This window comes from Eptatretus burgeri, chromosome 6 (genome assembly GCF_056783735.1).
Source record: "Eptatretus burgeri isolate ZD-2024b chromosome 6, Ebu_testis_v1, whole genome shotgun sequence".
Lineage (NCBI taxonomy): Eukaryota > Metazoa > Chordata > Myxini > Myxiniformes > Myxinidae > Eptatretus > Eptatretus burgeri.
Window position 1 is genome coordinate 41,204,700 of NC_140966.1, and position 15,458 is coordinate 41,220,157.

Here is a 15,458-nt window from a genome sequence, read left to right on the forward strand (position 1 = left end):
CAGTCAGCCTGAAATGGCAATTATGATCTCATTCCAAAGCAAATATCAGTGGATCAGAATCGATGTGAACGTGTACTGTGTGCGTGGATGATAGAGAAGCCATAATTCAGCCATTATAATTTTGGTTGGTGTAAAACTCGAATCAGCTGAGCATCGTTCAGCTGTGAGGAGGGTTGGCCTCATCAAATATCCCTTGGTAATCACAATTGAAACTCGAGGGGGAGCACTCAGTAGAGTGCAAAACCTCCGCCGCCAATACTGCTAGGTCACTCAAGTGAACCTGATATCCTATTCATTTAATTTGACATCAACAGTGCTCACAGAGTTATAGTTTGCAACTTTCCCTTTTACTTTTTACTTTTACATACTCAATTCATTCGTCATAACTAGATTCCTTGAGACAGACATTGATTTTACGTGGGTATATCCACCTGAAGTTCCAAAATCAGCCGCAATTAAAATTTTGGCATGTTTTTTTTTGTTGGAAATCACTGAAAACATGTAGAAATGCAAAAAAAATAAAAATAGAAATTTTGTTGAAAAAAAAGTTGCAAAAAATCATTTTTTTCTCTAACAATTTTTTTTTGGGGGGGGGTGGGGTTGGAAATCACTTATAACATGTAGAAATGCAAAAAAAAAATTCAAATATTTTTTCAAAATGGCCGCCATAGCGGCCATATTGGATTTTGGTCTGAGTTCAAAATCTAATGGCATGATCCTTGGACCATACCTAATCCCCCCACCAAGTTTCGTCGAAATCTGTCGAGGAGTTTTTCAGTAATACTGTTCACAAACAAACAAACAAACAAACAGAAAGGGGTGAAAACAGTAACCTCTGATCTTCGATCGCAGAGGTTAATTATGAAAACATAGCCAGCTGACAAAACCTGTAGGCTCAATGAATATCCATTTCCCATAAAATATCGATGAGAAACTTCAAGCACACTGGTACTATTTCTCGTGAGGTTTCCATTTGTCTTTTCAGGGATTTCTCTTCACTCTGGTGGCCCATGTTTTTTTCTGTCTCTCGGAATCCTTCGGGATGCGATGCATCACTGTACCCTGCCCATCACGAGTGTGACAGCCTACATCCACACAACAAACCATCTTCCTCAAAATATCGACATTTATGTCTATGTCGACCAGACGTCAACTGAGCTGTACAAATATGGGGGGGGGACATGGGGTCTTGAAACCACGTGTCTGTGAATGGCTAATCACAGCGCTCCATGGAGAGAACAAAAGATAGCCAGACTCTCTTTATATACGGGACTGCTATGCTGGATTTGGCCCCCCTAATGGGTGATGCGAGATTGTCGGATATGTAACTCCCAATCGTGTGTGTGTTTGTGTTTGTGTGTGTGTGTGTGTGTGTATATATATATATATATATATATATATATATATATATATATATATATATATATATATATATATATATATATATATATATATATATATATATATATATATATATATATATATATATTGTTGCAGTTCTGGAAACAGCATGCCTCCAAGGCAATGGCACCCAACATACAGTGATCCCCAGACAGTTATTTCATTAATATACATGCAGTTAGACCTTTCTCATGTCTAATGGGTAAACGGGATGAAGTGCGTTGTGTGGGTTTCATAGTTAGGTCTGATTATATCTCTTTCTTCCTTTCCGCCACCATGGTATGTATGAATGTCCTCGCAGAGGCCAAAAGCAGCATCAACCACACGAAGTAAAAACCCTCCGCTGCAAAAATACGGTGTTTAAGGGAATAGTAGAACCATACATTAAATCCCAACGCTGTACAGGACGCACGTGGCACGCACTTTTCAACCAAAATCTGCATTCAATAATTATATCCAATATTTTCCTTTAATCCATGACACAAATCGGGGCCAGCACCATGCTCAGGCAGCCGCCTGTGAGGATCACCACTGTGATAAATAACCACATGCACGGTAGCAGACACAGGCGCAGCCCTGTGAAAAATAACCACATGCACGATAGCAGACCAGCATGCAGCCCTGTGATAATTACCATTGCACTTTACGGAGCACGCATAGCGCACCTCTTCATTCGGGTTTGCGCGCTGTTTACAATGCATCTTACCATCGACCTTCGCTCGCCACCTAGGCCACCAATATCTTCCCGCACCTCCGCCTTGATGCAGCCGCCACCAAGCAGAGGCGCAGTTGCACGGCCAAGATCGCCTGGGCCACGTAGCATGCCACGGAGTGGGCGCATTGATCGGCGCTGCTCTCGGCCTCGCCGAGAGCACAGCCCGGGAGTTCGGTGCGGGGCGGTTCATGTCTTGGTGTTCAGAGCAAGACAATTCTACAGCTCGGTGATGTCTCGCCGGATGCACCAATGAGGCCGTTCCTGGCCATGGGAGCCTGGCAGCACAGGGCCAGGGCCCAATCGGAACGCACGATTCGGGTGACGACGTATCGCTTCGGGGCGGCGCCCCACCATGCACCGCAGGGCCTATAAAGGACGGATCGCAAAGCCATCCATCATCGTCCTCTTCCTCTTTGTCTGGCCTTGGATCGATCTCTGCATGTGCCTGCTGCTCTGCCAGTCCCGTCTGCCACTCCACCCACTCGCTCTCCATCTCCGCCTTCCTATCTCTGGAATCCCTACATTCGCTGTCTGGATCCGCCTACTCCATCTGCCTGTCTCAACCTTTGACTTCACGTGCTGGCTCCACCTAACATCCTCACTGACACCTGGCAGCCTCGACCATTCTCTGGACCGGTTGTACACGCTGCACCAGCACCGTCACCAAGCAGGAGACGATGCGCTAACTCTCAAGGAGGGATCACTCAGCGGAGCGTCCCCCCAAAACATACTGGGTAGCGCGGTCAGTCAACCGTGCAAGGTACTACGAGGTCGTTAGCCTCATCTCCTCTCCTTTCTTCTAATTAACTCTTCTTTATAAGTTGCTTGCCTTGCTGTCGCACCTCAAAAATTCCTTACTGTCCCTGCTTACACACAACAATAAACTACATTCACTGCGCCACATGCTTTTCCTCACCTGCCTGGTAATAAATGATTGTGTAGAAATGTTCCCAGCTCGTTTGTCTTTTCTTTCATTGATCCATCATGGTCCGTATCCTAGCCTAGTCGGGACTTTATTCCCAATGATCCGTTCTTACAAGCGGTACGTACTTGGCAGTGTTGCTCGGCTGCATCTGACCTGGTAAGGTGAACCGCTTCAGAAAAGATGTACCGAGGGCTTGTCCCCCAGTAATTAGGTCACGTGATTCATGAGGTCACTGATTTAGACTTTGGACCCTTGGTCACGTGGTTGAGTTATTGGCGTTCACGGTCGGTTGGCGACCCGTCACGTCATGGAGTTATCCATGTGCGACGGCCTGCGATTCCTGAGAGTCGAGTGGGAACCCAAAATAGTTCCCCCCCCCTCGTTGTCTTCTCACCTTGACCCCGGGTCCACAACAATATATATATATATATATATATATATATATATATATATATATATATATATATATATATATATATATATATATATATATATATATATATATATATATATATATATATATATACATACATTCAAACATACATCTTCCCTGCTCACGAATCTCTCACACAACAAATACACACATCAAGCAGACAGCGAATATGAATACATGCCAAATGCCTATTTTAATTGCGTGCCACAATCAAACTGACACATCACTTCAACCCACACCACACTCGACTCACAATTACTCCGCATCATTGTAACATTATACAAGCTCACTATACACTCACCATTGCACAACAACCACGATGCCTCAACCAAAGCAAGCCACCACATCACCTCAACTACAGCTCACCCACCATGCCACCTCTACCTCAACTACAATCATCACACCATCACCACAGTGCCTGCCGCCACCTTTAGAACAGCGGTATCAATGGCGCAATGCACCGGTGGAGGACACTTCAGACCTGGACATTTTGACATCTTTCACTCGGGGTGTGAGTGGCCACTACTCGCCATGTAGCAGCCTATACAAAGCGCTGACACTCCGCTTGCCTCTGACCCCCATGAGGCATCCAGCACACATTCGTGCCCAGACAGCATGGCCGAAGACGCTGGGGTAATTTTAAGTGCGGAGCTCCTTGTAGTGTGTCGCCCGGAAGGTTTATTCGACGTGTTCACGATGTGGCCTCGCATGGGCTATGCTGGTGAGGGAGTAATCATGTGTGTACCAATGGGGGCACTTCGAATCCCAGACACACCGCATAGCGACCCTTTTGATCCACACTAAAGCTGCACCTCTGCCCAGTAAATATTTAAGCCATGCGTTCCAGATGCGAGCAGGTTTGGCTCTTTCTTTTGATTTGGTCGGCGATACGTGATAAAAGGTGGAACGGGGCGCTGGGCTTGCGAGTGATCTAGGCATCTTACCAGGCGAATTATTTAAGGCTAAGCCAATAAACACTTACACATACATATAATCTCTCACTTCACACATTAGCTAAGCTGTCTCCTCACATGTTCAGTCCCTCTTCAAATCATCTGCTTTGGATGTGAAAGGAACTCAGCGAGGGCAAGTCCCAATGAACCATTCTTTTCAGAACGACCTCACTGACATGCACATCTTTCCAATTTCCTCCTTGCACCTCATCTGCACCTCCCTGGTAGCCTCACTCACATTTCCTGAAATATGCACCTTCGACACCAACCAGTATTCCTTCGCTTTTACCCCTCCCTCACCAATTGGGCCATGTGGGTTTGTCAACCCCGCTTCATGAGCCAAAGAGGTCGCAATCACCTTGTCCTCTTATTTCTCTCTCTGATCTACCCTTCCACGGAATGGTTCTGATGGTGACTGTTTTGTTAAAATATGTAAAAGTATCAAAGTATATAGTATTGGGTTAACTCTGCACTGTGTCTCTTTTGCTTAAATGTATGTCTTTTGCCGCACCTCATGATTCTTGCATGTCTCTGCTGTATGTATCTTCCTTGTTAAATAAACTCGTTGTATTCACTGTGTCACATACCTTTCCTCGTGAATAAATTGTTTGTTATTGAAGTTCAACCAGCTTGTAGTGTCCTTTCCTCTATTGCTTCTGTTTAGTCCAAATGCTTATTATCCGGGAAGTTCTACCCCATGTGATTTGCTCACGTTAGCCAGCGTACACTCACTGAATCGCTCGGCAGTAATTCGCGTGTGCGCTGAGGGCAAGAAACTCGGTTTTTTATCTCCTCAGGTAAACGGAGTCGAGACGGATAATTCTGTCGGAGTTCGTGAAGTTAATTGATGTTTGTGGTTGCTTAGCAGCCCGCCAGGCCACTGGGGTTGTCCCTGGCACGTCGGCCTGCAGGACTGGGCATTCAGGAAAAACCTGAGCCCTTACCTTCGTGGCAATCCCCGAACCCTAGGTCTGCAACCATATATATAATTTTTTTTGAGAAGTGTGTGTTTGTTTGTTTTTGCTTGTTTAAAGAGCAGGTTTTGGGTCGCTGATGACTTTGCGTGATTCGAAGGTTGTAATCACATTAATAATCGTGCATTTATTTTCTTAGATTTGAAACTCAAAATATGCTAAAATTAACTTTTAAGTCAAAACTTTTGTCAATGATCGAAAAACAGTCCGGAAGTTACCGAAGATGCTATGACGTCACGTTCTCCGAAAACTTCATGAATATTTGGAAACGGCGTGTGAACAATGGCGAGATGCGAATCAGCGAGTGATTTCAGCAGTGATGAAATTGAGTGTTTTCATTCCGATATTGCCGAGGACGAGTCGGAGGATGATGGGAATTTATACTATGATGGAGCACTGAGTGCTCACAGCACAGTGGCCAGTGTCAGGTGTGTGAGGAGCGTTCTCCTCTGTGTCCTCAACAAGGCTCTCTTCACCCACACCACTCATTGGTCCACATTGATCTCTCACCAACTGCTCAAGAAACATGTGCAAACAATAATATTACACATCAAATATCAGTGCCATTGGAATTGAATTGAAATATAATTTGCAACATATCAGACTGTCCATTTGTCAGCACTCACCCTGGCACATGTGAGCTGATTCACAGCACGTCGTCGCTTCTTCCCAGCCACCTTGTCAGTATGCTGAGGAGAGTTTCCTCGCTTGAGAGGTGACACAGTGCGAGAAGATGAAGCAGGAGCCAGCTGAGGAGGAGAAGGCTGAATGGTGGACACAGCGTCACGCTTCAGTCTCACTTGAGCAGTTGTTTTGAAACCGAGCTCACTCATTGCGTTGCCTTCGTAATCCTCGGCTGTGAAATGGTCACCACAAATGACAAGTCTATCCAAAGGGTCCTCTTCACCCGTTTTCTTTGGGGGAAAATTCGCCCATTTTGTTTGTACAAATCTTATCCACTGCCGGTGAATGTTTGATTCCTTCGGGAATCGGGAGGAGCGATTACCCGTTTTCCAGCCATTTTCGCAAAACATGATGACACATGTTCAATGCATGATGTACAAATATCCAAATAACTTTGTTCTACAATAATTCAAAATAAAAAAGGATAATATAGACAGTTGCGAGCTCAAAAAAAGCGAAAGAACGGCCCGCTCAACTGGACACTTCTTCAATGAGCGAGTGAGCGTCCGCTTTGTTTTGGAGAACGTGACGTCAACATCCATATATGGCACGCGGCTGTTTTTTTCAACAGCCTCGAGAAATAACTTCGGAGTTAAATTTCATCAATATTCCCAATAGTTGGGCAACCACAATAGTTTGCATTGAACTATTTAATGCACATATAATCATATTGATAAATTTTCAGAACATGTTTGGTGACCCGCAACCTCCTCTTTAACTTAGATGCACTCTGAAAGCTTAATTTTTGCAATACTGATGTTCTTAACTACAACCATTTCTTTTTTGTTGTTTAATGAACATCCCATTTACAGGTGTAAATCTATTTTGAATTGTACAGTTGAATGGACAACTCTGCAGTTTACCTGCGTCCAAGCCAGAACTTCGACCACATCATTCTCAACTCGGCAAATGAGGTAAGTTCCGTCATGCAAATCTGGCAAATGTGGGAACAAAATATGAGTAATTGTGAAATTACATGCTGGCAAAAACCTGCCTGTGCAAAAACAACCAAGGGATGGTATTGTTCGGAACACTGTGAGCTGAAAATTGTGTTCATGCCATGGCACTTTGTCAAAAACCAATGATGAGACACCTCATTTCCCCTTTCTCTGAATGCCTTTATTCGACTTGCCTTGTTACCTATCTACTTATTTGTGATTTTGACCAGGATGGAGCTCACTCGGAGCTCTTCCATCAATCACAAAGTGGGGTGCTTCATTATATTTTACAATGAATAAACATACTGCTAGCAATCATATCATTGCACTGAAAGTTTTGTCAAACTTTCTTTCTCCTCTTTCACTTCACATCAAACCCAGTATCCCCTTTGAATATATATACTTGGTCGTCGTTGATTAATTTTTTTGCATTTATTGCACATTTTCGAGATTATAATTCACGTTTTGATAATATATTAATTCTGCAAATTGACACAGAGACTTTCATTTTCATGTTTTAAATATGGTCACCCTTAAGTCCAAAAAATGTTTGAATCTAAGTAAAAAAGGGAGAATTCTCCAGTCAATAATGTTTGCTAACTTAGGTGGTTGTGTCAACGGGGGTTTTTTATTTTATTTATTTTTTCATCTGAAAGGTTCGTTGTTTCCAACACAGTCGTTGAAATGTCCGATGTGTTCATAAATAAAATAAAATAAAAAAACATTCTCGAAGGTATGCCTCATACCTTCTCATACTTTCACAACACTGCATAAAATCACCTTCATTGAGGAATAACTGGTGATATGTAGGTCATGTCAGATCTCGCCCAAAGACATGGATCGAATTGTAAGATACAGTGCCTTCAGAAAGTATTCACACCCCTCGGCTTTTGTCACATTTTATTGTGTTACAGCCTGAATTTGAAATGGATTACATTAAAATTTTTGTCACTGATCTACACAAAATACCCCGTCATGACAAAGTGAAAACAAATTTTTAGAAATGTTCACAAATTAATGAAAAACGAAAAGCTGAAATGTTTTGCATCAATAAGTATTCACCCCCTGAGTCAATACTTTGTAGAAGTGCCTTTGGCAGCGATCACAGCTTCGAGTGTTCTTGGGTATGTCTGTATCAGCTTTGCACATCTGGATTTGGGTATTTTCTCCCATTCTTCATTTCAGATTTGCTCAAGCTCTGTCAAGTTGATTGGGGATTATTATCGGTCAACAGCAATATTCAAATCTTTCCACAGATTCTCAATGGGATTCACGTCTGGGCTTTGGCTGGACCACTCAAGGACTTTCACGTTCTTGTTCTGAAGCCATTCTTGTGTTGCTTGGGGTTATTGTCCTGTTGGAATGTAAATCTTTGCTGCAGACTAAGCTCTTTTGCACTCTGAAGCAGGTTCTTCTCAAGGATTTGCCTGTATTTGGTTCCATTCATTGTTCCCTCTATCCTTACAAGTCTCCCAGTCCATGCCGCTGAAAAGCATCCCCACAGCATGATGCTGCCACCACCATGCTTCACGGTAGGGATGGTGTTACATGGGTGATAAGCTCTGCTCGGTTTCTGTCAGATGTAGCACTTTGCGTTCAGGTCAAAGAGTTCAATTATCGTCTCATCAGAACACAGAATCTTTTGCCTCTTGCTCTCAGAATCTTTTCCGTGCCTTTTTGCAAACTCCATGCGTGCTGTCATGTGCCTTTTTCATCCCTGTTTGTCTTTGTTACTTGCAAAATCGAACATTTTTCAAGTATATTAATCAGTCGATTTTGTTATTCTGTCTGTCTGTCTATTGGGATTCGCTCGATATCCGTTATTGTCGGGTTTTCCGTCTGTGTGTGTGTGTGTGTGTGTGTGTGTGTGTGTGTGTGTGTGTGTGTGTGTGTGTGTGTGTGTGTGTGTGTGTCTCTGCAACGCGAGGCTCCACAGCACAAACCAGCAAACCAATTTCCATGAAACATGGCGACAGGTGCCACATGGGCTGGGAGTGTGCTCGTTTGAGTTTCGTTGCTAAGCAACCACCCGTTGCTATGCAGCGGCCGAAAAACCACGTTTTAAGAACCCAAACGGTAACTGACGTATCGCGGCTTCTATGATGGGTAGAGCGACCGGACCAACTCCTGCCTATTCCATTTGACACCGCACGGATATCGACTTCTTCGAACAATAACAGCAGTTTATGCTCATACTAATAATACTTTGATGTCATTATATTTCAGTTTATACATTGTAATTTTATTATATTTTAGTTTGATGATTCAATGAATTTTGACAACATGTGATCTGAACATCAACTGCATCTCTAATTCAACTCCTCTTGAGGAAATATTGGGATTCGCTAGATATCCCTTATAAATTAATATCATCAAGGTGAAACGGTTAGACGTAAACGAAAGTGTCTTGGCATGGTGATAGAACATGGTTGGTAGAACATTTTTTGTCATTTACACTTTCCTCCATCTCCACTCTGAGGAGTGCCAGTTGGCAAAATACGCAATAGGAAAAATCTTGCCAGGCAGAGGAACAATTGTATGTGAACCAATACGTCTTGGCAATGAATCTTCGTCGGTGGATCGGTCAGAATGAAAAGCATCGTATCCAGCGCTTCGATTCTAGCGGATCCCTCGTCGCCTACCGGCTTGTCTGTCCGTGTTTGTCTGTCCGTGTTTGTCTGTTTGTCGCCTGCAGGTCACAATTTTAAACCGATCTTCACGAAACTTCACCACATGGTGGAGTTTGTCATAAGGAAGAAGCCCTTTACTTTTGAGGTCAGAAGGTCAACATAGGCCAAAGGTCAACAACTTAGGTGGGATTTCTAAAGTCCTCAATTTTTATCCGATTGATTTGAAATTTGAAGAGGATTTATAGTTCAGGTCACTGAATTCAACTAGCCAATTCGTTTTGAGGTCAACATGGACCAAAAGGTCAACAACTTTGGTGAGATTTCTAAAATCCTCAATTTTCATCACATTGACTTGAAATTCGAAGAGGATTTGCATATCATGTCACCGAATTCGACGACCAATTATTTTTGAGGTCAACATCGGCTGAATTTCTGAAATTGTCAATTTTCATCCGATTGACTTGAAATTTTGAAGAGGAGTTGCATATTTTATCATTGAATTCAGCCACTAATGATTTTTGAGGTCAAATTTCATTTCTGGATTTTGCAAGTGTCATGCACTGCCTGACGTCTTCTTCTTGTTTGTTTGTTTGTTTGTGTGCAGGATATCTCAAAAAGTTATAGATTTGGATTGAATTTGGTGAACAGGTTGGGTGTGTGACAACTACTAACTGATTCGATTTTGGTGAAGATCCAGCTCCTAGAATTTTAAAAGTGATTTTGCCAGAAAGACAACATGTTACGGTATACATATGCACAATGTGATAAAAGATGGCCAACTGATGGCCATTTTAGTTGTAAAAAATTCCTGTGTCCTCAATAATTTCTCGAATATGCATTTACCGATCTTGTTTAAACTTGGCACACAGATAATGAATGTTTGCTTGTATGTGCACGTCATTTGGTTTTTCGAGATCGGATCCAAGATGGCCGACTGGCGGCCTTTTTCTCACTTAAATATGTCGGCAACCATTTCGCAGACATACAATGTCCGGTATTGTTCAACCTTGGCGCCAGCACAGTAGATGATGGCGTACAAGCCATCTTGGCTTGCCAATTAACTTCACCAAAACGATATATAGCAGGCAAGGACACTGCTAGAATCACGGTGTTCACGAATAATTAATAGGTCACATGGTCTTGCAGCCTATTGGATTGAACGAAAATATATATATTTTTTAATTACTTCTCTTCAACCACTGCATCAATCGACTTCATAATTATGATCTAGTCGTGATGTGGAATATATGTTTTAAATTTCAATCTGATCAGACGCATGGTCTGGTAGCCAGAATTATTTTATTATTTGAATCTGGGTTCTTTATTATTTTTATTTTTTTTTGGACGAAACTTGATGGACAGGTTGGGTGTGTGACGATTACAAAGTGATTCAATTTTGCTGAAGAACTGAATCCGGATCCGGATACAAGAATATTATTTTGTCTTTCAAGTGATTCTTCACCATTGAGAGATGGAGCCACAAACGATATATGGCATGATATTTCCAAAAGTTATTGGCCTCGATATGTTCCACTGGATCAGGTATTGTATGGCGGAGGTATGCACTCTTACCAATTGCCATTCTCGTTTACAGATGAAAATCCCAGCTTTTGTGACGAAATTTCCAGTGATACCACTGCAACTATTCATTGAATTTTATAACTACCAAAACATTGAATTAAATTTCATCCAACTCCTTTTCTTCATATTGAACAAAGCCATAGCCCACTTTCTTTCCTTTCTCCTTTGCCAAATCTTTGTTTTATTGACACATAAATGTCAATAAAATTTGTTTTGAAAATTGTTTTTTTGTTTTTTTAAACTGAAAAATATATAAAAATGTTCACGCATAAAACCTTTCTTCTCCATTGCATTTTTCCATTTTCGAAACATCCTTTTTGCTACTTTTTCACTTTCAGCCTTCAATACGAAGTCATCAGTGCACAATAGCTCTCATGGAAATCACAACCTTTCATTCTTCGTCAATTCTTCCATCACTATTACAAACAGAAGAGGACTTAAAACTGATCCCTGCTGTAATCCTACCTTGACTTCAAACGTTTCATTGCATCCCAAGTTGATCTTTACCATAGTTCTTGATTTTTTTTTTTTTACACATTCCCATGACTGCTTTTGCTGTTTCTCCAGGCAAGAGCTGTTTTCTTCAGGCATATATTTCAGGCAGGTGGAATTCTAACATATTTGTATATGTATTAAATAGATGGCTCCTCACATTTTGACCACCACTTCTCTTTTCCATTGATAAACATCCAAGTCTTTTTCAACAAATTATACCTTTTAATTGAACAATCAACTTTAGGACTCAGGTTTACAAATCAATCCTCATAATCTATAGGTGGCAATCTATTTTGTTTATACCACGTGATGCTCCTGATGTTGTATGCTTGTGCATAATTACAGAAGGAAGGAAAGGAAGAAATATTCATGAACATGTCAGTTAGTTGGCCTGTTTGGTGTTCCTATCTGAGCTTTTGCAACATAATGTTATCTTACAAGGTTCTTTTCCATAAACTGTGTTTATTGGTCGATTATTGTCTGCTAATGTTCTTTTATGTCACATAAAAGTTCATCAATGTGTTAATGTTGATGTCCTGCACCTGATATGTGTACAAGACTCTCCACAAGCCTTGCACATAGTATAAAAAAAACATTGTGAAATATAATTTACAGACATACCTCGCTCTGAGTATGAGGGTGTACTTGCTAATAATTATGAGATGCACTTTTTAGCATAGTACAAGGGAAAGGTATTTATCAGAGATGGCCGTAGTACAATCTGCTTCTGAGAACATTAAGCTGACTGTCTCATTTGCCAACTCTTTTGTGGAAATTAAAGACCGTACAACACCTTTCAAAAAGAGTGGGTCATTGTTTGCCGGTGAATTTTTCCAATATATTCATGCCTTTTGATTATTTGACTGCGTTGACAAGATAAATCGGTGGTGGCGTACTCATCTACAACCGTGTCGATGTTGTCTTCGATTCCTGCCCAAAATATAAACTGTCAACATGGTTTCTCGCATTGTGGTTCCATCTTCCATCATCCCAGGGTGTCTGTTAAAGAGCAGGCCATTGTGTGCCAGCACACTGGTCAAATTTTAAATTCCTGCTCTTATCGACTGCATCAGCAGCATAGTCATGCACCGAGAAATGATGCAAACCTGTATCCAGGTGCTACAAACGCATGAATGAATTATTATTTGGCTGAAGACTGTAATTCACGTTTGTGGTGCCAGAAAACAGATTAACGTATGACTAGCGAGGGCTACAGGCAGCATCAACTCCCAGAATGTAAAAAGTGCACATTGTAAACATCGATTCTGTTCATTCCCATCATGTCACATAAATATATAATCACTTGGAAGGATGAACATCTCTCTCTCTCTCTCTCTCTCTCTCTCTCTCTCTCTCTCTCTCTCTCTCTCTCTCTCTCTCTCTCTCTCTCCTCTCTCTCTCTCTCTCTCTCTCTCTCTCTCTCTCTCTCTCTCTCTCTCTCTCCCTCTCTCCCCTCTCTCTCCCCTCTCTCCCCTCTCTCCCCTCTCTCTCCCCTCTCTCTCCCCTCTCTCTCCCCTCGCTCTCCCCTCTCTCTCCCCTCGCTCTCCCCACGCTCTCCCCACGCTCTCCCCTCGCTCTCCCCTCGCTCTCCCCTCTCTCTCCCCTCTCTCTCCCCTCTCTCTCCCTCTCTCTCCCTCTCTCTCCCCTCTCTCTCCCCTCTCTCTCCCCTCTCTCCCCTCTCTCTCCCTCTCTCTCCCCTCTCTCTCCCCTCTCTCTCTTCCCTCCCTCTCTCTCCCCTCCCTCTCTCTCCCCTCTATCTCCCCTCTCTCTCCTCTCTCTCCCCTCTCTCTCCCCTCTCTCTCCCCTCTCTCTCTCCTCTCTCTCCATAGTTTTTTTTTCTTGTGTGTCATGCCACTTCATGATAACTTTCAGGTGTTTGTTTATAATGTTTGTGGTTTTTTTTCATGTACCTCTCTTTCCAAACATTTGACATGACTTCAATGCAAAGCCCTGGACCCTCCTGATAAAAAATTGCAATAATTACAAAATCTATATCAATATTTTTAAATGTTTGTGTGTTTGGCTGTGCATTTGTTTGTTTTTGCGCTTATACATTATTCATTCATGCCCCAACCGTAGCACCTAAAAGGCCCATATTTTGGGTGTAGATACTTCAGAATCTAGGAAAGGTTTCAAGCTTCCACTCGTTGGCCTTGACGTCCGTTTTGAGGCCACCAAAGGCCGCTATGAAGTGTATATTGGGACGTGGGGTCAGACAGCACTACCATCACCCTGCAGGCAAAAGGTAACCACTCTAAGGCCAATAACTCTATGCCAGGTATCCTTCCCCACCCCTCCCGGCAGTGCAGGGTAGCCCCTGCTAGTTACTAATAAGAACAAGATAAGTACTTGAGTTAATTAAAAATAAATAAACATGTTTACATTTTTAGAAGAGAGTAATTAAACTTGTTGCATGTAAATTGGTCCAAAAGAAGCAGCATGATGTGCTCTTATTGGATGATCAGAGTAGGATATGAAAAAATATTGCTTCATGCTTTCTTGTATACTTTGGCTGAAAACAGAGGATAATGGAGCATCCAATATACAGTACACCTCCTCTGGTTAGAATGCCTCTGGCTCGTTCTAGATCCCGAATGGCGGGCATCTCAACTACATTTTTCAAAAGATCTTTAACCTATGATGTGGGTTATCAGCTTTTGCGTTGTAAACAAATTAACCAGGTGGTTGGCATGCTTCATATGAACGACGACCTTCGGATATGAAGCAGAAACCAACAGATTATCAGATTATCATGATATCAAGGTGATTTCCTTTTAAAAAAATGTTCTGGCCTTGGAAAAGTGACCACATGATGGAGAGTCCATGGAATATAGGTTTTACTGAAAAAAAATTGTCAGCTCATGGAGGAGCTGGAGAATTATCACACTGAATGGATTAGCATGCAACAGAGCAAAAGGTACAGATGAGAAGGGGGGACACCAACAGGGGGGGGGGGTTGAACAAAAAAATAGAGGGAGACTTGCACAAATAATGGCTGTGGGAAGGAATAAGGGCATGGGGTGGGCAAGATAGATACAGAATGAAACCCTCAGTGCAGAAAAACTGGAAATTTGGAAGGATTTGGGCCTTGAGGCCAGTGGGGGAGAGTAGGAAGTTCTAGACCTCATTTCTATTTTTTAAACCGAGTTCTCATTAGCTAATCTGGAATTGGAATGCCAGACAAGGTATTGTCATCATGCACTGTCCGTCAGTCTCCGATTTTGACTTCTCCGACCAAACCGCTGGGCCGATCCGGCTGAAGTTTGGCAGGAAAGTTCCACGAATGACTGGTAACATTCACGAATGTGAAGCTCGTTCCGGTCACCTGATTTTAAGTAGGTCAAAATGGCAGACAGTGAATTCCTTCAAAAATATTCTTTTCCAGACCCACCAATCAGAATGCTACCAAATTTGAGTTACAACATTAGGCCAGGGTTGGAATGTTAAATTGCAGAGGTCATGCCCATCACATGACGAAAAGTGTCCAAATGGCCGACTTCATACATTTTTGGGGAAAATTTCGTAAATTCCTTCAAAAATCTTCTTTTCCAGACCCACGAGTCAGAATGCTACAAAATTTGGCTTGCACCATTAGAACAGGATACTTATGTTAAATGTGGATGTCATGCTGATCATGTGACCGAAAGTGTCAAAATGGTGGACTTTGTAAATATTTTGGAAATCTCGTAAATTCCTTCAAAAATCTTCTTCTCCAGACCCATCAGTCAG

At 42.2% G+C, this 15,458-nt stretch overlaps 1 long non-coding RNA gene across 4 annotated transcripts in view; it reads left to right on the forward strand.

Moving 5' to 3' along the window:
• LOC147024616 (uncharacterized) overlaps window positions 1-11,457 on the forward strand; it is a 68,986-nt gene extending 57,529 nt beyond the window's left edge. For 3 of the 4 annotated variants that reach the window (XR_015059094.1, XR_015059092.1, XR_015059093.1), the window contains exon 2: window positions 6,898-11,457. This is a non-coding gene — a long non-coding RNA (uncharacterized LOC147024616). The remainder of the gene's footprint in view (window positions 1-6,897) is intronic. The other variant, XR_015059095.1, reaches the window with a different exon arrangement.
• Window positions 11,458-15,458: the final 4,001 nt, after the last annotated feature.